The sequence below is a fragment of the Amblyomma maculatum genome, chromosome 10 (assembly GCF_055883805.1).
Source record: "Amblyomma maculatum isolate TAMU_Amacu chromosome 10, ASM5588380v1, whole genome shotgun sequence".
Taxonomy (NCBI): Eukaryota; Metazoa; Arthropoda; class Arachnida; order Ixodida; family Ixodidae; genus Amblyomma; species Amblyomma maculatum.
The window spans coordinates 123,453,202-123,479,731 of NC_139353.1; the positions used below are offsets into that span (position 1 = coordinate 123,453,202).

Sequence of the window (26,530 nt, forward strand, 5' to 3'; positions counted from 1 at the left end):
AAACTCTGACAGCCTCCGCTATTTCGTCCCAGCTATTGTGCACTCCCATAGAAAGGAGCCTCTCTGTGAATGTGGTAATTGGTAAGCCCAGTGCCCTCTTTATGCACCGTCTAAGGAGAGAGTCTAATCTCTTCTTCTCCGCCGACCTAATATCCAAGAACGGCGTGGCATAGCTACCGCGACTTATTACGTAAGCTTGGGTTAGTTTAAGCAAGCTTCTTTCCTTCAGGCCTCGTCCTTTCAACGCTATCCTTCTAAATATGCCAATGGCTTGCGTGGCGAATCCCTCTAGCTTTTTGATTATTCCATGTCCATTCTCCTGAATGAAGAGTCCTAAGATTCTGGTTTGATTTACCTTTGGAACTGGTTCCCCTTCTACTTTAATGTCAAATTCCCAGCTGCCCTTGCATCGGAGTGACTTTGGGTTATAGATGAATAATTCCGATTTTTGCGGCGAGCATGAGAGACCCCTACCGGCAGCGTAGTCTACGACAGTTTCAGCCGCAGCCTGTAGGCACTCCTCAATGCTCGCATCACTACCCTGGTTAATTCAGAGATTGATGTCATCCGCATAAATACTGAAATTTAGCCCCTTTATGCTCCTCAGAGCTTCTGGAAGGCTCCTCATCGCCACGTTGAAAAGGAACGGGGAGCGAACCGAGCCCTGCGGCGTCCCCCTGCTCCCTAACTTCACTGTGGGGGACTGAATGTCTTGAAACTTCATGCAGGCAGTTCTATTCGACAAAAAATCCTTGATACTCATATGTTCGTGCACCTATTCCGATTTCCTGGAGACCGTGGAGAATCGCTTCGTGTTTAACTTTATCAAAAGCATTTGTCAAGTCCAGGCCGAGAATCACTTTGTCGTCTCTAGAACTCCAGTCGATTATGTCGTATCTGAGTCGGAGCATCACGTCTTGCGTGCTCAAACCCGGTCGGAAGCCGACAATCTCGTGCGGCCACAGGTCGTTTTTCTTCATAAAGCGCGTCAGTCGTGTCTGGACTACATGCTCCATCAATGTGTTCATGCATGAGGTTAGAGAAATCGGTCTTAGATGTTTTGTTTTGGGGGTTTGCCCGGATTTGGGAATGGAATTACGTTGCCGACTTTCACTGCCGAGGCAGGTGGCCTTTAGTGTAAATTTCTTGCATATACTCAGTAAGAGCGCTGATGGAGTCATCATCCAGGTTTCTTAAAATTTTATTAGTTATCCCGTCAGGGCCTGGGGCCGATTTCGTTTTTAGTCCCAATATTTCTGCCCTGACCTCCGCCTCCGTGATAGGTGCGTCCAGCTCCTTGTTGGGAGCTCCGTCATACTGTGGGAGGGGGGCACTATGAGTATCACCAATGTACATGTTGATTAGTGCATCCATAAATTCCGCGTCTGTACCCTTAAACGCGTGCCTGGCTTTTGATAATCTAATTCCTGACTGGGATTTTGAGTTGGTCGGATCTAATAGGTGTCTCAGCAGACCCCACGTTCTGGAAAGGCTCATGCCCCATTCCATCTCGTCGCATCTACGCACCAATTCTGTTCGCTTAATTTGACCGCATAATTTTCAATTTCTTTGTTACGTCTAGCTATCCTCCTTCTAAGATTACGGTTCCACTCTTCCTTCTTTAGTCTGCGCTCCATACCATGTTTTGCCTCCCACATGTGAAGCAGTTTGCTATCCGCTATCTCCGGGCCATCGTCCCCTTCAAGAGTCTTTATTGCCTCTCCAACGTGACGCATGAGGGCCTCCGTCTACTTTTCTACCGTGCAGCAGCCTTCCCTCACTTTTCCCTAAATAGTTCCCATTGCGTAAGCCTCGGTTGACACACACGGCGCGTCTTTACTCTTTTTTCAAGGATCGAGGCCAAAATGAAATGGTCGCTGCCAAACTTTTGCTCCAAATTTCGCCAGTTCACATCTGTCACATTTTTGGAGAAGGTGAAGTCAGGGGAAGTGCCTACGCAGACGCTGTTACCCACCCCGGATGGAAAAGTAAGGTCCGTGTACATGGTGAGTCCCAGCTCGTGTGCGGCTTCCCATAACTGCCTGCCTTTAGGATCTTCTTTAGCGTAATCCCATTCCTGGTACGTCGCATTGAAATCAACGACTGACTATTAGCAAGGGTAATCCCTTGAAATTATCGCTTTGCGAAAGAGGGCCCTAAATCTCACATTTCTCTGTTGTAGCGTACTATACAAATTTAAGAGGAACACGCTTGGTTGCTCTTTTCGTCCCGTAAGAATTTCCAATAGCACTGCCTCAATTAATTTCGAGTTGATTTCGTGCATGATTGCAGCAATGTTCCTCTTAACCAACGTTGTGACGTGAGACTTCTTAACTCTGTCACTTGAAAAAGATTGGTATCCCGAGAGGTTTGCTGCCTTACCTGTCTCTCGCAGGGTTATAGCTAATGGTTTCTCATCTAATAGCATCAAGTACAGTTCCACTAACACCCGCTTGCGTTGGAAGCCGCGACAGTTCCACTGCCAGATCAAAGACTCACCTGGTGCGCCTCTGGCCATTATGGACCCGATCAAATTTTTCCTTAGCTTTTTGCCGCCATTCTCCGATGGCAACTAATTCTGCCCTTTGCAGTTCTGCTTCGCCCGTAAGGGTTTGAATATGGCTTTGAATTTGATTTATTTCTCCCATAATTTGGATCATGAAAGATTCCAATTTAGCTTCGATTTTGCTTCTAATCTTTTCTCTAGTGCCATCAATGGATCACCGTTTCCCCTTTGCGTTTCATTGGGGGCGGTCTAGCCGATTCTGCAATCACCTTTTCCTCCTCCGGTGCCGCAGGCCGCGTGGGAGACGCAGCCCTAGGGGCCAGGGCAGTTAGTTTCAATACCAATTTCGGTTGCGCTCTATGGAGGGAGAGGAACCCAGTACTCGCTTGCCCTTTTGGTCTATGCAACTCTTGAGTGAGCTTATTAATGATATCTTTAGCCTCTCCAACTTCTTTCCTTAATTTATAGATCTCCTCTTTCTTCTTATCATTTGCCTGGGAAACCCCACTCCCAAAGCTTGCATTTTTACGGTCCCTGCTCAGGCTCCGCTTCTTAGTCCACGGGTTCGCCGGGTCCCTGGTACTCGATCTCCAGCTGCGTCTGGATCCGGAACGCCCCCTGGAGCGGGAACTCGACCGGCCGCGCTACTGCCGCCCTTCGGTAGTCTCCTCCAGCCTCGGGAAGGAGTCGTGTCTAGCGCGAGAATCCTCGTTTCTACGCTTGACCTTGGAACGAACTCTGTGATTTTCCTCGACGGTCACTTCGACTTGCCGTTACCGCTGCTTCTGAAGTTACTGCTGCTGCTGCAAGTTGACCTTGCGCTCCCATTTCCTCTCTTCACCTCGTACTGAACGCGGTAGAGTTCTCGACATTTTTTGTCACCCTGCGAGTGTCCTTTACCGCACAGTTGGCACTTGCATTTCTCAGTGACCGCGGCCGCGTCTTCCTATCACAAGTGGTCCATGAGCTGTTGGTAGCTAGCCAAATAATACATCAAACCACCACAGCTTACCATCCCCAAACCAACGGCGGCACAGAAAGGTTTAACCGAACTCTTGGTGACATGCTCGCCATGTATGTTTCTTCTGACGCGTCTAATTTGGACCAGGTGCTTCCGTATGTCCCCTATGCCTATAACACAGCGTCTCAGGAGACGACTGGACTTTCTCCATTCTTCCTCCTATAAGGCCGTGACCCTTCCTATCTACTGGACACCATACTTCCTTACCACCCCGACAGTTCAGAGTACACTTCTCTTTCTGCTGTTGCCCGTAATGCTGAGCAGTGCCGTCAGCTGGCTCGCTAATTCACGTCGGACATTCAAGATCTTCGCCGACATGAGAGCGATCACGGAAAGCCCGCTGCTGACTTTCCTACCAACACCCTCGTTTGTCTCTGTCTTCCGCCCGATTCCAAATTCTCTGCGAAGTATAATGGCCCTTATCGTGTATTAGAGCGTACATCACCAGTTAACCACGTCGTGGAACCGCCAACGCCTTCTTCGGACCACCGTCGCCGCAGCTGAGAAGTTGTTCACGTCAGTCTACTTAAGCCATACTACGACCCCCTTGTCATACCCCCGCCTTATAAGTCGCCAGGATGGCTCCCTCTTTCCGCCGGGGAAATTGTAAGGAAGAAGATGATACAGCGCCGACACTAAGGACGATGAAGACTGCGGGGTTGCTGGCCGATCAACTGGCGCGCGCACTGAAAGCTCGGACGGTCTTGTTTGGACGAGATTGTGCTTCGCTCTACGATCGACTTGCGTCACCGGTCGCCGTCTCCAGTTCTCCGGAAAATCCATAATAAACCCCTCTTCAATATATATATATATATATATATATATATATATATATATATATATATATAATGTTACTATTTCTCATTTATTAAATAAGACCATAAATGGGAATTGGAAAGTTGGAGAGCACCTTCAGGAACCTCCATTCCATTAATTTCGATAAAGAAAGCGTCACGTGTATCTTTTTTTCCGAGATCAAAAGAAAGTTCGCGAAAACAAATAAAATTACATGACTAGCGCATTCGCGCGAAACGATTGCGGCGCTCTCGGTGGTGGTTTGATTGAACGAAATGAGCACACGTGTGTGTGTGTGTGTGTGTGTGTGTGTGTGTGTGTGTGTGTGTGTGTGTGTGTGTGTGTGTGTGTGTGTGTGTGTGTGTGTGTGTGTGTGTGTGTGTGTGTGTGTGTGTGTGTGTGTGTGTGTGTGTGTGTGTGTGTGTGTGTGTGTGTGTGTGTGTGTGTGTGTGTGTGTGTGTGTGTGTGTGTGTGTGTGTGTGTGTGTGTGTGTGTGTGTGTGTGTGTGTGTGTGTGTGTGTGTGTGTGTGTGTGCGTGTGTGTGTTAAAATAAGTACGTCACTGCGCTAAATGTATGACATTGGTTGGCTGGTTGGTTTGTGGGGTTTAACGTCCCAATGCGACTCTGGCTATGAGAGACTTCATAGTGGAGGACTCCGGAAATTTAGACTACCTGGGGTTCTTTAAAGTGCACCGACATCGCACAGCACATTACGCCTTACCTTTGGCCTCCATCGTTCCCGCGTCCTTGGGAATAGTAGTCGAGCGCCGACATTATGAATGGTAGTAGAGTGACCGGAGAGGTATTCAACTATTTGTTGGGTACGTACCCGTAAACCTACAATTCTAAACCTGCTCTGATTTTGATGGTGGAGTCGAGCATCGCCCTTTGGGGGTTCATTGTGGTTTCCTTTTCAGCAATGTGACACCTTTGTAGCCCCCTTTCTTTCATTTTTTTCATCTTCTCATGTTTTTCAATTATTGGATCCAATTATTTCATCCATTATGTACTCTATCTTTTTATTTCTCATTACTAAGCATTGCCTTTTCATTCTGAAAATTTTGACATCATTAAATTTTCAATTTGCAAATTTTTTTCATTCCTTTTTTTTACATATCAGTGAACTGATTGCATTAACTCGTCACGACATATCACACACTAATCAACAATCGAATACTACAAGCACATATTACCATGATGTGATTTTTTACGCAGCCATGATTATTTAAGACATGCGATGCCGGCAACTACGGCTACCAGTACTACGATGTCGATAATGTTTGGCTGAGCGAGCTCTTATGCTATCCCATAGGACAGAATAAAATCAGTGCACTTAGGAGATGCACGGAATACGCGCTCCCGTCATATTGTCGCGGTGAACCCATCGGGTATATTGGGCATATTTAATTTTAGCTTTTCGGGTCAGACAATAATGCCGCACATCGCTGCTGCTGTATCTTTGTAGCTATAAACGGCGTAAAGACGATGACCGTGTGCGGATGGGTGGCACGGCGAATATTTCTCGACGATCTCCACTCTATTGTCGCTTCTTTGCATTACGCCGGTACAAAATGTTCAGCTGAAACGAGACACCTTAAAGGAAACTGCGGGATTCGATAGTCAGATAAAGGGGCCTGTTCCAGTCGGGCTGATCGTACACTGAGACCTTTTTGACGGTCCTGCGATTTACATCCTGCTGCGACCCAAGAGCGGACTATTCGCTACTCCGAAAAGAAGTTACAGGCCTGCCAACATTGACAGCGTAAACAAAGATGGTCTCCGAAACAGCTTCACGGCGGCACTTTCACTTGGTGCTGTGCTTCGATTTGCAAGTTGCGGTAGAGGGTTCTCAGCGCTTTACCGAAGGCTAGTGGACAATTAGACGCGATGAAATACCATCGAAGCACCTCTCGGCAACGCCCGCGTGGCGCGTGGAATGAGGCACGTAGAAATGACGCTGCGGGATGCTTTCCTAAGCAGTTTAGTTGCGCTTTGGTATTACATTCGTTTATTTGTTTGTTTGTTGAAAGTACCTCAAAGGCCCTATTTCGAGGGTATTACATAATACATACTTCAGCCTAAGAGGACAAGCTGTCGGGCTAGTTGGTTTTCCATAGGTTTTCCAAAGTTGCCGTTCAGCGCCTGTGCGTCTTACATGTTCCTCCGTCTTTGTCCTTGTCTGGCTACGCGCTGCAAAAACTATACTTCAGCCTGGAACCTTATCAGCTTTATCGGAGTATTAGACCCTCTCATTCGTAAGCGAGCTGCAGAAGCGTAGCCCGGCGAGCTTTATATACTACAACGACGACGACGCGTACCGGCTACAGCGTTGGTGTTGCTATTATGAAAAAAAAAGCTCAATTTTTCACACAACCGGTCAGAGGTAAGCGCTCACAGAATCTGTAGCCACCTGATATCTCCGCAGTTGCGTGACACATGTGGAGCGCCTTCGAATAATGCCGGCGGAAAAGGCACCCTTCGACTGCTTTTTTGACCGTAGTAAAGCAGACATACTGGACAGTAGAGGAGACGAGAATTAATTTTCATAGCAACTCTGCAGACGTGCGTTCGACGCAGTGAGTTCCTGCGCACTCACTGCCGTCATCGCTACTCAGGGATGGCGCAGAGTATTTTTTTGACGAATATATACCTCAGCACATCACAATATATAATGCTCAAACTCTCGTAAGTGCCCGAGGAGCTCTATACTGATCTGTACAGTACCCGGATTCCAGTAACTGGATTCCAAGGAAAGGAAAGCGTAGCAGGGGGCTGCAGAAAGTTAGGTGGGCGGATGAGATTAAGAAGTTCGCAGGGGTCAAGTGGATGCAGCTAGCACAGAACCGGGTTAAGTGGAGAAATATGGGAGAGGCCTTCGCTCTGCAATGGGTATAGTCAGACTGATGATGATGACATCTGCATCGAAAATAGTGTGTCCTTGCTTCGTTCGATCACGCTGATGATAGCTTGGGCTTGGAACACTTTTCATCTTCATTTGCCCTTTCTTCCGACGCCAGTTTTCATTTTCAAAAGATTGTTATTGCTTGAAAGACACATGAAAAAAGACACGACAAATGCTAAACATGAATTGAATGTATCGACATTAAACAGACGTGTTTTGTAGGTAAACAACACGTGACCGGAAAGTTTTCTTTTCCATCAACAAAATCGCATGTGCATGCATCTTACATTTTCCTTCAAAATTGCACGCCGATGCAATTTAGTTGGATTGAAACAAACTGCCAGTCGCGGGTTGTTTGCCAACAAACGATATGCGTTTTATGTCGATAATTTGCCCTAATGTCTAATGTTCGCGGTGCCTTTTCTCTATCTTTGTCTGCGTCGTTTTTGCAATAACCATGTTTGTAAAATTTACACAAAACAGCAGGCCCAACTTCCTGCTTTAAATAGTAGACCCGTAAATGTATCCCATAAATGAAACGATAACCTGCAGTTCCTGTATTCAGTCACACCAGGCACACCAATCGGTCTTCCCAAGGACATATCCCACACTTGAACACGATGCTTCCTTCACTCATTTATGTATTTCTTGCCCAGCTGTACATATTCGTTGTTCATAATTTACCTCTTTCACATTTTGTGACGTGAGATGCTCCTGAATATTGTGAGCAGAACCTCTGAATGAATAATGCGAATGTTGAAATATGAACGCTGTTTTATCACCCAGCAGGGCGATTCATCAGATCCAATCTATATATATACAGGACAGAGATAATCCATTTCATTGCTAGGCCGGAAATATTGATTCAGAGCTCGCGCTACATCCGGCATTGCACTCTACCGCAGACATCCAGATCGGAAGTAAGCGGAGAAGCGGCTTCACTTCAAATTATCAGCGTTGCCAAATATATTTTCCGACATTCAGCCGGCGAGTATATGAAGCGCAAATTCTCTGTCCTGATTGCAGCCCAGCAGTTGGGCATTGAGGCTAAGCTTTACTCTTCGCGTCCTTTTCACCTATAACTAAGCCGCTACACCCGCCAACACTAATATGGGGACTATTTTAACGAACAAGAAGTTAAAGTTAGCCGACATAAAGTAGTGGCAAGCCGTTTGTACAATTGTTAAGGGTGGGAGGGCGCGTAAGTTGGGCATCTCTTAATTAGGAAGAACCAGAAGAGACCAGACATTTTCATATTATTTATTTTAAAACCGAGTCAAATTTTTATCACGGCTATTAAAGTGTTCTCGTATAATTTTTATCGTGTTTTTGTTATTGAAATTCCAAGCTTTTTCATAACCATTCTCAGCGTTATCTTGACGGTGCAGATAAATATTCCACGCCTATATGTTACATACTTCTAACCCCTACACATCATTCAGTGCAAAAGCTGCTGTTTACACAATTTCCAGCTCTGACGTAGAATAGGTTTACACTTCCTGCTTTGATACACGCGAGTCCTGAGAACTGGTCATTCTTTTGCTGATAATTTCTACTCAGCATTGTCCCAGCACATTTTCAAACAACGTTGTTGTTTGATGTGAGAAGAGAACTTAATCTCAAAGAACGGTCGTAAATAGCCCTTATATGAAATATGTTTCCGATAACCAGATCTTTTAATACTGCTACTTGTTGGCTCCCACAAGGTGTATGTCCTCCCTGTCAAGGCACCAGAAAGAGAGAAAGTGTGTGTGTGTGTGTGTGTGTGTGTGTGTGTGTGTGTGTGTGTGTGTGTGTGTGTGTGTGTGTGTGTGTGTGTGTGTGTGTGTGTGTGTGTGTGTGTGTGTGTGTGTGTGTGTGTGTGTGTGTGTGTGTGTGTGTGTGTGTGTGTGTGTGTGTGTGTGTGTGTGTGTGTGTGTGTGTGTGTGTGTGTGTGTGTGTGTGTGTGTGTGTGTGTGTGTGTGTGTGTGTGTGTGTGTGTGTGTGTGTGTGTGTGTGTGTGTGTGTGTGTGTGTGTGTGTGTGTGTGTGTGTGTGTGTGTGTGTGTGTGTGTGTGTGTGTGTGTGTGTGTGTGTGTGTGTGTGTGTGTGTGTGTGTGTGTGTGTGTGTGTGTGTGTGTGTGTGTGTGTGTGTGTGTGTGTGTGTGTGTGTGTGTGTGTGTGTGTGTGTGTGTGTGTGTGTGTGTGTGTGTGTGTGTGTGTGTGTGTGTGTGTGTGTGTGTGTGTGTGTGTGTGTGTGTGTGTGTGTGTGTGTGTGTGTGTGTGTGTGTGTGTGTGTGTGTGTGTGTGTGTGTGTGTGTGTGTGTGTGTGTTTCACAAAGAAAGAGAGACGAGGTGGAGAGGAGATCAGGACACTTGCGGGTAAAAAAGAGGCCGCAGCTGCCGCATGCCAAGGCTTATGGATTTGAGAAACGTCCACGGGCTGAAGAAGGTGTGATCCGTTTCCTCCGATAGTGTGTGACATTTAGTGAAAGCCTGTTTTTCGGTGGACAGAAAGTTCCGCACAGGGTTTGTAAAACATGCCGGCGATGCAAGACATAGCGGAAACCAATTTAACCTGCAAAGGAGGGAACACTATACTACATCTAGAGACTTGGAAGTTATTTACTGTCATAGTCTGCACCTTCCACACAAGGTTAGAATAGCCTGAGACAAGCACCACAATTTTTTTTTGGCAGCCACTTCCTGTTGTTTATGCGTTCCTGCTTGGTGTGTCTGTCCTTCTGGCAGCTCTTTGCGAAGGCGTCCAAGGGACGGAATAAATAAGCGTTTTGTAAAACGCCCAACTTGTGCGTTGTGATGATTAGAGGGGACGTCGTCCCATTCAACTACAAACTGAGTGTTTTAAACGCCGGCGCACGAGACCGTGGAGATGAAATTTCTTCACCAGTTTCTGCGCTGGTCAAAAGCCGCTCGTTGTGGAGTCATTTCGTGCGTTGCGCGGAACAGCTCACAAGCAGGAGGCGCGGCCGAACAGGGCATCGTTCCCGCGTCGCCGCCGGCAGCGCTAAAAATACGAACCGCCCCCCTGAGACTGTGCGGCAACGCTGCGTCCGCGGAAGCCGGGCTCTTTGTTCTATGAATTTAATTGCAGCGGCTTTGTACGTGTGATGCGTGAAGCGGTCATCGAAAAAGTTATGACAGCTGGAACGACCGTGACTACTACGCGCTACGTCACGAGAGAAAGAAAGCCTCTGAGGCACGCCGGCGCAGGCAGTCATCGTAACTATACGATCACTGGGTAACGTACCAACGCTGAACATAACGCCGAAGTTCTCCGAGGAATTTCGTTTGCGCATGCGCTATACAGTCGCGCATGCTCTAAATACAAGATCGCGCTTCGGCGAATATCATCTAGGCGTAATTGGCTTTCGCAGTGAGCCCTCTCAAACCTTAACATATGCGCAGCTAACGCTGCAAAAAGGGTACCAAGAAACTACACGAACGTCATTGCTGCAAAATGTTTGAGCGGCCAGGCGTGCAAAACGTTCAGACAATGAGGTTGATTTACAATGAGTAATCGTCAATTATCTTTCCATTTACTGAAGTTAACATACGTATTTACATTGAAAACTTGCAGGCGATGTTATTCAACGATGGTTTGAGTATTGCAATTTTTATAGCCCACATATATCCCGAGACGTGGACCTGCTTCTCCCATGGTAGGATGCAGTCAGCTATTAAATATGGTTGTGCATGTTTGTCATGCGGAGCTTCTAGCCCAGTGCCGCAGTTTCGCATGCGTCATTGCACATGGTAGCCTGAACATTTACAGGTCCACATTTCGGGGCATATGCAAGTTATTAAAATTGCACAAAATCGAACCGCTGTCGAATGACATGGCCTACATCTTTTCAATGTACACAAGAACGCTAAGTTAAGCGAATGATAGTGTAATTGCCAAACTTTATTTAATTACTTACTTTGCATTGACAGTTTTTCCCCATAATCTATACATAACATTATTTTGAGTACTGCTGTTTTTCTTTGAACAGGAAACAACCTTTGAGCGCTATATAGATGTATGCATATACCGGTGTGGACAAAAGTAAACGGAGCACGCTATTTCCATCTAAAATTTTTGACGCGTTGCATAATTCAAACTGACAGAAACATTATGTGCGAACCGGAAGTTGAGATCAATTCCCTTTGACTTGGACAAATATTGTTTTCTTGTCTCCAGTGCAGGAGGCGTCATTTTATTTGAAGGTAAAAGCATGCTCCGTTTACTTATGTCCGCACCTGCTGTAATCTGTGCATACTGCTGCGCAGTCATTTCATAGGCTATTCAACAAAAATAAATGCGATTAGCGCTTATCATAAGCAACGCAAAAAGGACATTCATGGGCATTATACGAAACGTAGCCAATAAGGACAATGCATTCTTAAGAAATAATGAAAGAAATCAATCAGGTGACGCATCTCTAATTACCGAGCTCTAGAAAAGCCTACATTGAGTGCCCAAAATTCATATAAAAGGCCTGTGTGGTGTTTAGTATTTTGTGATTACTACCAAGGAGAGTATAACATTATAAGCATACCAAAGTACGACATCCTTTCTTTTTTTAAGGGCGCAATGCCTCGACGACTAGCAAGATGATGAAAAACACTGCTATTTCTACACAGCCTATTTTCTGTACTCTTCAGCGTATCCTATGTGGTATAGGTCGCGATTTCTTGCTGCAATGTCACCCTGAACGGAAGCAGCTATTTGCAATAGCGATTGAGAATGCCAATAGCTTGCAGAGCACTGTGGGTACCAACAGATTAATTCACTCACTCCAAAATTATTTCAGAAGACAGAAAAAGAAAGTCTTCCGGAGTGACGTGGCAAAAGCCGTGCGCTGCCTGACGAAGCCACGCCATCCGGATAAAAGGCGGCACCACAGGGTACAAAAATCACGCGAAAGAATTTACATGATATGACACAAATTCACTTTATTATCTTTACATAAATGATCAAAGAACAAATTTACAAACATTGCGGTTATATATATATATATATATATATATATATATAGGATAAGTAAATAGACGTACTTGGTTGCTAGAGGTTACATAAAAGTGAAAAATTGCTTCATACTGTTTCCAAGTTTATTTGTAGTGCCGAAACGTCGACTACAAATAAACTTGGAAACAGTATGAAGCAATTTTTCACTTTTATATATATATATATATATATATATATATATATATATATATATATATATATATTTATATATAAGCAGGTAAATGAAGGGGAAATAAGGGTGCTCGTTATAATACATGAAGGAAAGAAGCCAACAGTCGGCAAGGCCAAGGAAAGCATTGGGGTTGTATTTTATGTCTTTTTTTTTTAATTTTCACTTCGGCGATCACACACATTAGTAATGTAACCTCATTAGGGAAAAGATAAATAAACACAAAGTAGAAGAAAAACCAACGTGCCGATGGTGGAAACTATACCAACGACCTCCGAATAACGCGTCCGGTGCTCTTCCAACTGAGCTACATCGGCCGCTGTCCCCCCTGCTACTTTCTTGGGTATTAATGTTGTCTGTATACGAACCTTGAGAGTGTTCACCAGCGCCACCCTCAGCCAAAGCGGCGGACGTGAATCGTCCTTTGTTACCGCCAGCGTCACGTAGAACGTGATCAAGAGCGAGGGCGAAAGCTGTGCTAGAACCCTCTTACGCTACCTATGGCTTCAAGACTGCCAGAACCGAGACCCTCGTAAGCTACAAGCAGGTAAATGAAGGGGAATGAGGGTCCTCGTTATAATACATGAAGGAAAGAAGCCAACAGTCGGCGAGGCCAAGGAAAGCATTGGGGTTGTACTTTGTCTTTTTTTTAATTTTCACTTCGGCGATCATATAAACTAGTAATGTAATCTGATTAGGGGAAAGATAAATAAACATAAAGTAGAAGAAAAAACAACGTGCCGATGGTGGGAACCGAACCCACGACCTCCAAATATCGCGTCCGGTGCTGAATACTTAATTCAAGAATTTTCGATCCTAACCTCTGCAGGCCGTTTCCACTCGTTGTTTTCGAAGTTGCTATTCTTAGTGTGATATTGGTTTCTAAGGATATTTTATCCAACTTGTAGAGGCGTACTAAAACGACTTACAGCTTGTGTGTCTGCGGTTCACCTATTCGCAAAGACCTAAATAAAAAGCCTGCAGCCAGCTTTCTGAAAGCGGTCAGTTCCCGATAGCCCGCAATGTTCGTTTTTGTATAGCAAAGAGCGAAGGAAACAGTAGCTTAAACGGGAGTGTAATAGTGAATAATATATTTGTCAGCTCAGCGGGAGATATCTCAATCTGTTTAAGATGTCAACAGCTCGATAAACATCACTGTGAAGCTGATCTACATGCGAGTTCCAGGTTACGTTTTCTTGAAACAGAACAACAACGAACTGAATTTGTGAGTATTGCTGCAGCTGGATGATTTCAAAACTTGGTTTGGTTTGCTTTGTGGAGTTTAATGTCCCAAAGCTACTCAGGCTATGAAAGACGCCGTAATGGAGGACTCGGGAAATTTCGACCACCTGCGGTTCTTTAACGTGCACTGACATCGCACAGCATACGATTGGCTTGCTTTTGGCCATCATCGAAAAGTGGTCGTCCAGGCCGGGATTCGATCCCGCATCCTTGGGCACAGTAGTTGAGCGCCGTAGCCACTGCGCCAGGGTTTTCAAAATATACGTTTAGGTAATCAGGAGCTTCTACACCTTGTGCTCTAAAGGCCAAAAGGTGACGCTATTAATTGCTCAGCAAAACAGTGCACATGGCTTCTCCTTCTGAAGCTTTTTCAATGTGTTTAAAATGGCGCAGACTTACGTCGCAAATTTTAATATAAAATCTTGCTGTGGAAAAGTATTGTTTTCGCCATTTTGATCCGACCCTGTGTGTACCTGTGATTTAAGGCTAGACGTTTCATTTATTGCCTCGGGCGCAATAATATATATGCGACGCTCATCAATGCGTTATCAGCGAGCACCTTTTCTTCAGTCTTTTTTTACTCAGCAGTGTACGCGAACAAACGTACAGTTTTTGACGTACCTATTGCAGGATTGCTTGCTTAGGCAAAGATACTATATATGGTTCACAACAAGGTGGTGTACATCTGTAGTTAATGTATAAGTGGCTTAGTACATCCGGGACACGTCAATCAAATGTATCTTCAGAATAGATAAACAATGACTTGTTGGTCATTAAACGCTAATATTGGCGTGAACATCTGCAGAAAAACCGAAAAGCTGTCTTGCTGTTTTACCTCTTGCCACCCAATATGGCAGACCTGAGAGGCTGGCCTCGAACTACCAAGTGCATATCATGCGTCCCATATGAAAAGGCACAACAGTTAATTTTGCGAGGCAGATTACCTGGGTTACAGCACCAAACTTTTCACGTGTGTTCGATTCGCTAGAGAAAACATTGTATCAACTAACTTCTTTTCGTTGTAGCATTAGCTAATCAAAGGCCTTTTCTTCTTTTCCTACGGTGTATACCTGTTGCACATAGGGGTCCAACCTATCGTATTGGAGTTACAGTTGACTCCGGTAGGTTATTTTCTATCGGTGTAGCGTGAAACCTTCAATCTAAATGTGCTAACATTTCTATACCATCAGTAGCACGGCTGCGTTCAGTGTGACTAGGTGGCGCCCTTCTGAATTGGTTAGAAGTTAGTTTGCGAGTAAAAGAAATTCGTTTTACTGAGAATGCTGTTCACATGGCGTTCTCTGCGCTTCTGAGAAGCATTCTCTGTCCCCGTCACATGTTCCACGTGCCTGAAGCGGAGCGCGACCGGGCACGTGATTCACCACATGCGATGCGCGAATGACGCACTGTTTGTGTTTTGTCCTGTGACATCGGCACTCGCGGGATGCAACGTACAGCGTATGACACCGTATAAACAAGGGCAGAACGAGAGAAAGCAGATGGTCACACGGTATGAATAGAGCACTGAACAAAGGTTGAGAGGGAGCATCAGTTCACGAGCCGAGCCAACGTTTAACAAAGGTGCTTGTCCCCTTGTTGGAACCCTGGCTGGGCTCTTCCTCAAGCCTTGCTCAAGGCTCTTCATACTGTATAAACAAGCGCGATGACGACAGAAGGGACGGGATGAGCGCCTGTGTGATGTTTGTTTGCGATGGGCTGCCAACAACGGGCGTTACAGAGCAAATTATTTTAACACGTGAGATAACTATGCGTATCTGTATTGCAGTAGAACCGCAAGCTGAGGTTTTATCTCACAATGAAAACGTCACGCTTTTCCCTTAGCTCTGAGTCATGAAAGTAGCCGGTGCAGCCGGGACCACGCTCTTTGGTCTTCAGTTCGTATTTGATAGACAGATCCGCCCCTCTGCTAGTTCCGTGCTCGCGTTCGACAAGAGCGTATCACGACGCTTAACTTTAACGATCCGTCAGCGGACCCGAAGAAACAGAGGTGGGACTTGTGATGACGCACAGCGCAACTGTAAATGTGTCGATGGGTCGTGGGCTTTTACAACGCAACATGGAACACCATGCAGCGATAGTCACATGCAAAGCTGGTTTTCACGTCTTGAATAATATATGCAATATGGCGCAAATGTTGCTATTTTTTCCTTTTCTTTTATCCCACGGACTCAGTGTATCCCATCTGATGTGTTATTATTAACACTCAGATTCTATTGTTGCATTTCCTGGAGCAATTGGTTCTGCTTCCTCAACCTCTGCTTTTCATATTCCGGTCTTCTACTAGAAAAAAGAAAACCTTTTAGCGCAAAGCCTAGACAGTCGTCCATTTTGGATTTGTTCGATAGGTTTAGTTGTCGAGCCAATTCTGATATAAAATTTTCCCGCGGTCTTGAGGGCGTCTTCGAACCACGTAAAATGGTATATATGCCCTGCACTCGTCCCTTGGCGCGCTAAGACAAGGCAACGTACTGCTCCACCTGAGCGAGACAACACATGGAGGGGTGCAAGACTCGCATTAGACTCACCTTCAGCGGGTGCTAGGCGACCAGCATGAGAGGATGTCGCTGCTCCCCAGCGAAGCTTGCGGCCGTCGTGGGAGGCTTTCGTCGCAGCAGGACGACCTGGTGGCGTCCCTCTTCCACACAGCCAGCGCCGGGTGTCATGGGACGCGTGCTCGGCTGTTGACGGCACGGTACAGGCTCGTTACGGCCGTTCGGAGGCAACCTGCGGCAAAAAGGAGCAGCAACTTCAGGCGGCGAACGCAGCAGAACGCCGACAAGAGCAGCGGACTGTTTCAGTCGAGCGCTCCCACGTTCCGCTCCGCGAAAAGCCAACGTGCTTATAGCTTCGGGCGAACGGCGATGGCGCGGCTGTGTTTACGTGTTCCAACCGAGGGTCTTGCCTGCAGGCATGGCTGCGGAGAAACTATTCGCGGATGTGTGTTTAGTGGCTTTGCCTGGAGTCAAAGCAGCCCTCAAAAACAGCACGGGACTGATGCAGTGAACCGTCATAAACGTCATAACCTTCACTCCCCTTCGGGGAGTGAAGTTTGATGACTTTCGGCCGGAACAGAGGTTTGTCTTGGGCCTATACGCGGGGAAGAGGTCTGTTACACACAAGTGAAAGGATCTAATTAATTACATTCTATGCTGTGGTCATCATTTCTCTATCAGCACAAAATTGCCCCTTACAATAAGTACAGGTGAAAGTAATTGTTATCAGGTCTACTCGTTTTCTGAAGCGAGTGCTACACTACGCCACGTATCAGCCAAGATCAACCTGTCTGGCCGCTCGACCCTCTACGAGCCAGAGTTCACAGTGTGGCTCTATAGCTTAACCGTGGTACCACATATGGTGCACACCACTTGACTGTTGACCTTGACATTTCACGGTGGATGACGTGTTCCCGCTTGTAGTTTACGGCGTCATCGACTCCATAGTCACGGCTCTTTATTCTCTGCAAAACCATGTCTACCCATGTCTAACCTAAGCCTAACCAAAGCAAAACAACGGTTTCGCTTCGCCTAACATGAGCCGTGTTTACATATACAGTGTGTCCACGCTAACTTAAGCCAAGGGTTAAAAATATATACTTTTGAGGTAGGCGAGTCATACCAGTTGCATACAGCTGCCAGCCGTCTGGCACATCGCATGCAATTTTATTTTGCAATCAAATAATTACTAATCAAGACAAATGCTCTAATATACTAACAACTTCTCTTAGAAAATAAATGTGATATTCAAATTTAGGACCACATTCTGAAACCCAATTTCAATTCAATGCGGTAAAGAAAGCCTCACGTGTCTTTTTCCGAGCTATAAAGAAGGCACAGACCGCGAAATACAAAAACCTTATCACGTGACTAACGCATTCGCGCGCCACGATTGCGTTGCTGTCAATCGTGCTCTGAGTGAAAGAAATTAGCTGCGGCCGTGACTCGACCGCTCGGTTACAGCGGTAAGCTGATATGCTGGCGATGGCAGCGGTCGTCTCAGCCAGCACGGCGAGCTGACACCACCGAGATTCTAACAAGGCCTTTGCATCACCTTATCTGCCATCAGCGAACATCACAAGATGATGAGCGATAAGGTACCGGCCACTGAATCTGCGCGTACAGGCTTGGGTAAAAGGGCTAGACGACATCATGTGACTCGACTAAAATTCCCGCTCGCACCTTCATTTTCTGATACTTTATCGCCATCCGCCTATCGTGACCTAGGCTGCTGGGGTGCGCAGGCCTTGCCAAAATCTCGGTGGCGTCGGGCGAGCTCGCTGCGACCTGCACCGTCACGTGCACCGACTGGCTGATGCGGGCAAAGAAACCAACCCAGACTTATCGGCCTGCCGCTGCAAAGCGGCTAGTGTGGAGCCGCGGCCGCAGCAAATTTCCTTCACTCAGACCAAGGTTGACAGCAGCACAAGCATGGCGCGCGAATGCGCCAGCCAGATTATTTTTGTTTTATTTCAAATGCATTCTTTGGAGGTCGCAAAAAGCCTACATGTGAGGCTTTATTTGCCGCGAATAAATCGAATGCGAGTTTCTAAAGGTACTCTTCAACTTTGTGATCTAGCTGCGAGCGGCGAAGCAAAGCCAGAGGGACAACCAATGAACACGGTTTATTCGCACGCCAGTGTGCAGCACAAAAGAACCCGGAATGCCCGGAACTCAGCGCTTATATAGCAACATGCGGCGCGCTGTCAATCTGACGTTCCACGCTCTTTGCATAACACCACACTTTGCAAATCACATTTCTTGTCTAAATTATCATATAGTGAGTTAGAAAAATTCTAAATTACTAGTTAATTGCAGAAAAAAATAAAGAGCACTGCAGAGTCTGCATTGGATAATGCGAAAGCGCGGATGCTGCTATTGGTTGCTTAATTCACTTCTTCTTTGCTAATTTTAGTCTTTAGTATTTTTCAATTGCGCACCAATCCTTTCCTATGCCCTTTTTCGGCTCTACATCCGCTTGCATGACGCCACATCGTCTACGTCACATTAATTAATTTCTTGTTTACCCATTTTAATTTTGGTTGATTCAAATTGCGGGCCAATTCCTTCCCATGCCCCTTTACGGCTCTACTTCAGGTTGCGGGACGTCACATTCTTGACGTCACCTGAATTGACTGATTTTGTTAGTATTTGATACCCTCAAATGTGGCTCCATGCCATTGACTAATGAGACCATTTTCGCCTTCACTTTACATTTTTCGCCTCTAAAAACTACCTATCAGCCTAAATATTTTTTTCAGACACAACATTACTTCACCCTCTATAGATTGACACCACTCATTAACCTCTACCATTTCTCAAATAAAACTGTTGCGGACACGATTTTGCGGACGCGGTCTGCGGACAGAAGTCTATGAACATAGCGAAGTAATGCTTTCGCATTAAAAATTGCCTGTGGCGCGCCCGACGGCTGGCAGCTCTATGCAAATGGTTCCCGTCATCATCACCATCATCAGCCTGACTATACCCACTGCAGGGCGAAGGCCTCTACCATATTTCTCCACTTAACCCGGTTCTGTGCTAGCTGCATCCACTTGACCCCAGCGAACTTCTTAACCTTATCCGCCCACCTAAGTTTCTGCCGCCCCCTGCTATGCTTTCCTTCCCTTGGAATCCAGGTTGTTACCCTAAGCGACCATCGGTTATCCTCTCTTCGCACTACACCTGCCCATGCCCATTTCTTCTTCTTAATTTCCGCTAGTTTCCGTGGCCTACCTCAAATTATTTTAGATTTTAACCCTTGGCTAAAGTTAGCATGGACACCCCGTAGATCTAGCTTCATCCACACAGACAGCATTCTGCGGAGAGCCCTTCCATTCAGGTATATGCATAGAAATAAATTTAAACATATAATTTGGACTCACGAGACATTGTTAAGGCACCGCCCAGAAGTATCGTAGAAAGGAAATTGTGCTATGAGCTCTGGAAACCATCCAGCGTTTTATACTTTCTACTTCGACTGCGGTTGTTCTCCTTTCCTCGAATGTCTACAAAAACCCCATAAACGCGGAAGCTCCGCGTTTAAAAGTGTGACACGATATCGTTAGTTGCTCCCATCTGCAGCCTGTCTTAGAGATCCTGATGCGTGTACATGCACTTGATACTCGCGTAATCATTTGTCCTTTAATTATCGCCTATGTCATCTCTCGCATATTCATGAGCATACAGTCATTAGTTCCCGAAAGACCAATTGTAAAACCTCAATTTAAAGGGCACATGCCTTAACATGCCTTAAAATTCGAACATTTTCAAAAGCAAGAATGATTAAGGCTTTTAATTTACGCATGCGAAGCATTTTGACTCTAGCAATTAAAACAATCAACGATTATAACAGTGACAGTTTTCAGGCTTCTCCACACTGCACAGCGCCAGGGAGGGGGATTATGACGTCATTGACGGTACCGGTACATTTTTTGCCTAAACGCGCTTTATTTGAAGCCCTAGAAACAGTACCGCACCGCCGAAGGCGAAGCTCTGGTGGAGTTGTTAGGTGGTATCATAGAGTTTCTTACTCTTACCAAGAGGGAAAGCTGGATCACGCACGTAACAGTTTTCAAAACTTCGCAATCGCCTTCGCACTTTGGCGCATCAAAAGTTTAGAGGCCCTGCGCTTCCGCCACCACGGACGCTAAGCATCATGTGCCGATATGCTACTTGGTGTGTACAGTGGCGTTACTAAGCTTTCTAATCGCCTTAATCATCCTCGTCTCGAGGCGCGAGCGCAGAGCGCAAAAGTCATAGTAGCGAAGGCACTAAAGTAGACGACGCCAATAAAAGTTTTCCGTTTTCGGAAATGTCATTAAAGACTTCCTGAAGTGATGCCAAACCATATATACTTTTAAAAATTTCGTTCTTTTCAAAGTGTGCCTATTGGATATAAAATGTTGGTTTCCGTGCTGCTCAACGCTTAGCCAATAGAAGAAAGACCCGTCGCTTATTATGGACAAATTTTACACTCACATGCTGTTTCGCTCGTTTTTTGTAATTTATAGGCACGATATTGAGTATTAGGACATTTTTTTTTAGAACAACGTTCATTTTTGCAATATTTCGTGTCTCAAAATTGTAGTTCTGCACCAGATAGCTCTCCTCCCCATGATGCTTACAGCACGCCTGGTGGCTGAACTGGTATTTAGGAAGTTCCATGTAAACTCCATAGATGGGAGAACAGCTTTCGCGCTAGGTTAGGGTAAGAAACTGAACGGTATCCAATAACGCACCGCAAGGTGCGAGGGAATGCAGCAGAAATCAGACATAACGTGATCACCGAGCTTCTCCGTAGTTCTCTTAAATTTCAATCGTCACCTACGTTACCAGTTTGTATAAACGACTGTGTGGGTAGTACTTGCAGCCTATATTGACTTGAATCCTTAAATATCATGGGATACTCAAATATTCAGACTTCATTAAACCAGGCCGTACGGACTTCCCGCGTGCCCTCAGAGTAGCGTGTCTTACTCGTCGTGTAAGGTTCGATTCCCGTCTCACCCTCCCACCTCAGCGGTGAAGCCGTGGAAAGCATGTTATGGTCCCCATAGCTTCTCGATTTACGGCTTCAAGGCCATCTCATTGTGCTCCTATAAGATGTTGAACTGGGCATGATAAATAATACGTGGATCCAGAACCGCCCTCACAAACTGGCGTGCAACAGACGAGCCAGCACCACCCATTTTAGGCGCAATTCTTCTTATCAAACTCATAGTTTGAAGTGATTGCTTTTTTTGCCTCAGAAAACTAAGCAGTCGCTGATCCTGATTGGTGAATTCTTAAGCCCAGAATTTTCATGCTCGCACTTTTTTTTGGCGGGAGCCTAATAGAGAGAGACAATTTGTTTTTGAGGTAAGTTCACGGCGTCCCCAGCGGCTGGCGGGAGACATGTATGTAGTTTTGCCCCATAAAGTTGAAGGCCAATGGAGGCTGCGTAATCAGAGGTTACGTCTATTGCTGATTGAAGGGCGGCCTCTTGAATGAGCAGATCATAGTGAGTGCTCCATACCGTGATATCATCTGCGTATTGCAAAAACTTGATTTTAGGGATATCAGGGAAGCGCCAGGCCAATAGGATTAAAGTAATATTAAACAACGTCGGAGACAATACTGATCCCTGGGGCACGTCACGTAGTAAAACGAATGAACCGTGTCGCCACTGAGGCATATTGCAAATTTTCTTCCGTCCACAAATGATGCGACAAAAGTGCGTACTCTCGGAGGAAGATCAAGCATGTCAATGGCATTCAGGATTGCAGCATGACTGATGTTGTCATATGCCTTTTGAACATCCATTGCTAATATGGTACGTACATTGCGGCTTCGGGTAGATGATAGAACTGCTGATGCCAAGACCGCCAACCCGTCCTCTGTACCTATGTATGGACGAAATCCAATTTGACCAGGGTGATAAAAACCGTGCTGTTCATGCCACCAAGAAAGTCGTGTGGCTTATTTTCTCTGCAAGCTTGCAAAGCGTTGATGTTAGGGAAATTGGTCGTAAGTTGGCGAGGTCCGTTGGAGGCTTCCCAGGTTTGGGAATAGGGATCACGACAGCGGTTTTCCACCTCTCGGGTACGACATCATCAAGCCACACTTTGTTTATGGTGTCTAGTAGTTGAGGGAGTGCAGCAGTACTGAGGTTCTTGTAAACCTCATACTGAATTTTGTCCAGGCCGGGCGCTGTTTTCCGTTTCGCATCGTCAATTGCAGCCAGCAGCTCACACATCGAAAAGGGGCTAGCAATTCCATCTGCGTCGGCAGCAGATGGTAGTTTCCATGCGTCTGCAGGGATACCTGCCAAAATAAGATTTGCAGCTGAAGGAGGCAGTATATCGTATTTTGGGAAAGATTTTCGAGCAGCTTCTTTGGCGAAATCACCAAGTGACAGATTAGCCGCAAATCATGCTGTTGCTGCTGCGTCAGTAGAACGACGACCGTGTTCCATTGCACGAAACGTTCGCCAGAGTGAGGCATTCGAGGATTTATCAGAAAATTGTTCACACCATGCATGCCACTGGCGTCGCGAGAGATCGCGTTCATATCTCCGAGCCTTCGCAGTAAGATAATTCAGTCGTGTACTTGCCTGCCCCGAAGGAGGGTCTCGCGTAGCAGCCAGCTCAGCTTGACGGTGGGCTGCCCACAAGTTAGGCACGCCGAGATCTGGTGCCGGTCGACCACATCAATCCATGTAGTAGTCGTAGCGCTGTTTAGTGCTCTCTGTATACGGTCAACAAGGAGTGACGACGAATCTGAAGACATACTGTCGAGACATGCGCAAAAGCTGTCCGAGGTGATCACAGAACATTTGCGACGTAAAGGGCGGAGACGGGAGGGATGGAGACCGATAATGACAGGTTTGTGATCCCTCTCCGGCAGTCTGGCTCCATGTGCCATGAAGGAGTTCCCGCGCCCAACCACCACGTCAAGTCTGGAGCATAGGCAACACTACGCATGTGACGCACAGGCCGTACTGCTGTCCCAGGGTGATTACGCAGAACAAAGAGGGAGGGCATCAGTGAAGGCGTCCCGCACACGCCTACCACGAGGGCTTGCAGTAGGATACAAGATGGCGCTCATAAATGTGGCGTCACACAGCCGTTCTTTATCCAGTGAAACCGCGAATTGGTCAACGCCGTGCACAACTGATCTGAAGAGAATTTATTCAAAAATATGGAAAACAAAATTCACAGGGGCATTCATGTGTCAATAAAATATACACAATGCAAAACACACAAGGGAGTGGTAAGAAGAACCATCCACTGAGTATCTGGCCACATGTTGTACATTAATACTGTAGGTTAACCAAACTCGCTCGAGAGCTCCGACCACCTAGCATATTTATTTGCAGGCAATCAGTGGTCTTTTCATCTGACACATATGCCCTTTTGCCAGATCTCCTCCCCCTTTCTCCCTGGCTCCTTATTTGCGAGTCACACCATCTCGAACGGACCTACCTGTATGTTGCGCCAGTTACCTCTTTTGCATACAAAAAAAATTATTCTTCGAGCAATGTTCGTGGCGGTTCGTGCCAATGTTTTTTCCATACAGTTGCATTTGCTACTTAAGTTGCAGGCAGCTTTGCGATAGGGATTCGAACCGATGCCATGTGTGGCTCCAATTGTACTTCCTAATCCCTTTACCACGTGAACTAGAGCATAGGGCACCTTCAGTGAAGCAGAAAAAAATTGGCAGTGGTTGGACCAATGGCCATCCCGAGTAAAGTTGCAGAAGCAACGAAGTTTGAAGATGTTCTCGCCTAAGGCAGTCAGCCTCTGCTTGGCTCAACTTCTACATGGCTGACTGCACCGCTACCAGCGCGGTGCCACGCATACACACCCCGCGCATGCGCAGTGGCCCCTGCGTATAGAAAGAGCAATGAGGTCACTGGGTATGCGTGGCGCGGCGAACGCGGCGGTAGCGGCGGCAGCGACGGGGGTGTGTCGGCGATTAAAACGCCTCAATATCGGCGGTGACCCCAGCGCGCCAGCTGTGCGAAGTTTAGTTAGTGTTGTGTCTGGTCTGCGTTGCTGGTGAATAAAGAGACAAAGGATGCAGATCTCCTTGGCCTCTCTAATCGGACCCGAAGGGAGTGTAAGGCGACCAGGTTGGCCGTATGGTCCGCTGGGTCTCCAATAAGCGTGGGGGCATTACGAAGTACCGGGGTTCAAATCCCGGTGCAGCACAATTCTCCACCGGATTTTTTAAAAAAAATTCCGCTTGTTGATGGAATTGCATAAACAGGTTTGGGGTGCGACCTGATGCCGGTGAACACCTCCGGCAACGCACTCCCTCACCAGAACAGGATTTGGCCACCCTGGTGCAGTAATTGGCCACAACCTCTCATAATAAGCTCCATAAAACCCCGGCCCTCAGTCACCAGCGGCTGCGGAACAACTGACCACGGTGGCGGTGAGACCTGTGACGCAGCAGGGGGTGCTAAGAACTTCTGGCTCCGCTGGACAGGCCGCCATTGGAAACTAACCCTGGCAACGTTTAACGTTAGAACCCTAGCTAGTGAAGCTAGCTTAGCAGTGCTGTTAGAGCAACTAAAAGGTATGATGTTATAGGGCTTAGTGAGGTTAGGAGGCCGAAGGAGGCATATACTGTACTGAAGGATGGGAATGTACTGTTTTATCGAGGCTTACCAGAGAGGCGACCACTAGGAGTGGGTTTCCTTGTCAATAAGTATATAGCGGGTAATATAGATGAATTCTAAACTAATAATGAGAGAGTGGCAGTCATCGTAATTAGGCTTAATAGGCGGTATAAACTGAAGGTTGTACAGGCCTATGCACCTACAGGCAGTTGAAAGCTTCTAGGAAGGTGTAGAATCAGCAATGCGAAAAATAAAGACGCAGTATACTGTACCAATGGGAGACTTCAATGCCAAGGTAGGGAAAAAGCAGGCAGGAGACCAGGCAGTAGGTGACTATGGCATCGATTCTAAGAATAACAGGGGGGAGTTACTAGTTGAGTTTGCAGAGCGCAATAACTTAAGAATCATGAATACCTTCTTCAGCAAACGTAAGAACCGGAAATGGACATGGAAAAGTCCTAACGGGGAGACTAAAAATGAAATTGACTTTATAAAGTGTTCAAACCCCGCCATTGTGCAAGATGTAGGGGTAATCGGGAAAGTGCGTTGCAGTGACAACAGGATGGTGAGGTCCCGAATTAGCCTAAATCTGAGGAAGGAACGCAACAGATTAGTAAGAAAGAAACCCAACGAATTAGCGGTGAGGGGGAGGGCAGAAGAATTCAGAATCTCGCTACAGTATAGATATTCAGCTCTAACCGAGGATGGCAACATTACCCTAGAAGCAACGAACAATAATTTCAGATATATCATTACTGAGTGTGCGGTAGAAGTAGGCGGTAGGATAGTTAAAGAGGATACCGGTAAGCTGTCTAAAGAGACGAAATATTTGATTAAGAAACGCTAGAGTATGAAAGCCTCCAATCGAACAGACCGGATCAAATTGGCCGAGATATCAAAGCTAATCAATAAGCGCAAGGTGGCTGATATAAGGAAGTATAACATGGAGAAAATTGAACATGCTGTAAAGAACGGGGGAAGCCTTAAAGCGGTAAAGAAGAAATTGGCCATATGCAAAAACCAGATGTATGCGATAAGGGATAAGGCGGGCAACGTCATCACGAATATGGACAAGATAGTCAAAGTAGCCGAGGAGTTCTATACAGATCTCTACAGCAGCCAAAGTAGTCAGGATCGTAACGAGATTGGCGGCAGGGAAAAACAGTCAGACGTTTCATCGGTGACGAAGGACGAGGTCAAGAAAGCACTAGAAACTATGAAAAGGGGGAAATCAGCTGGAGAAGATCAGATAACTACAGATTATCTAAAGGACGGGGGGCATATCGTGCTAGAGAAACTGGCCACCCTGTATACGCAGTGCCTGGTGTCATCGACGGTACCGGAACCATGGAAGAATGCAAACATTATCCTCATTCATAAGAAAGGGGACTCAAAGGACCTTAAAAATTACACACCAATCAGCTTACTGTCTGTTACGTATAAGGTATTTACTAAGGTAATCGCAAATAGAATCAGGGCAACCTTAGGCTGCAATCAAGCAAAAGATCAAGCAGGTTTTCGGAAACGGTACTCTACTATCGGTCATATCCATACCATCAATCAGGTGATAGAAAACTGCTCGGAATATAATCAGCCTTTATACATAGCATTCATTGATTACGAAAAAGCATTTGACTCAGTTGAAACATCTTCGGTGATGCAGGCATTGCGAAATCAGAGGGTAGACGAGCCATACGTGAAAGTGCTGGAAGATATATACAGTGGCTGCACAGTAACCATAGTTCTGCATAAAGGAAGTAAAA

General features: G+C 46.1%; 1 protein-coding gene across 2 annotated transcripts in view; it reads right to left on the bottom strand.

The window, feature by feature from the left end:
- The window catches only part of LOC146177390 (protein stum homolog), a 316,488-nt gene that overhangs the window by 220,510 nt on the left and 69,448 nt on the right, over positions 1–26,530 (bottom strand). For both annotated transcript variants that reach the window (XM_084580445.1, XM_084580446.1), the window contains exon 3: positions 16,193–16,391. The gene's annotated coding sequence lies outside the window, so the exon portion shown is untranslated. The remainder of the gene's footprint in view (positions 1–16,192; positions 16,392–26,530) is intronic.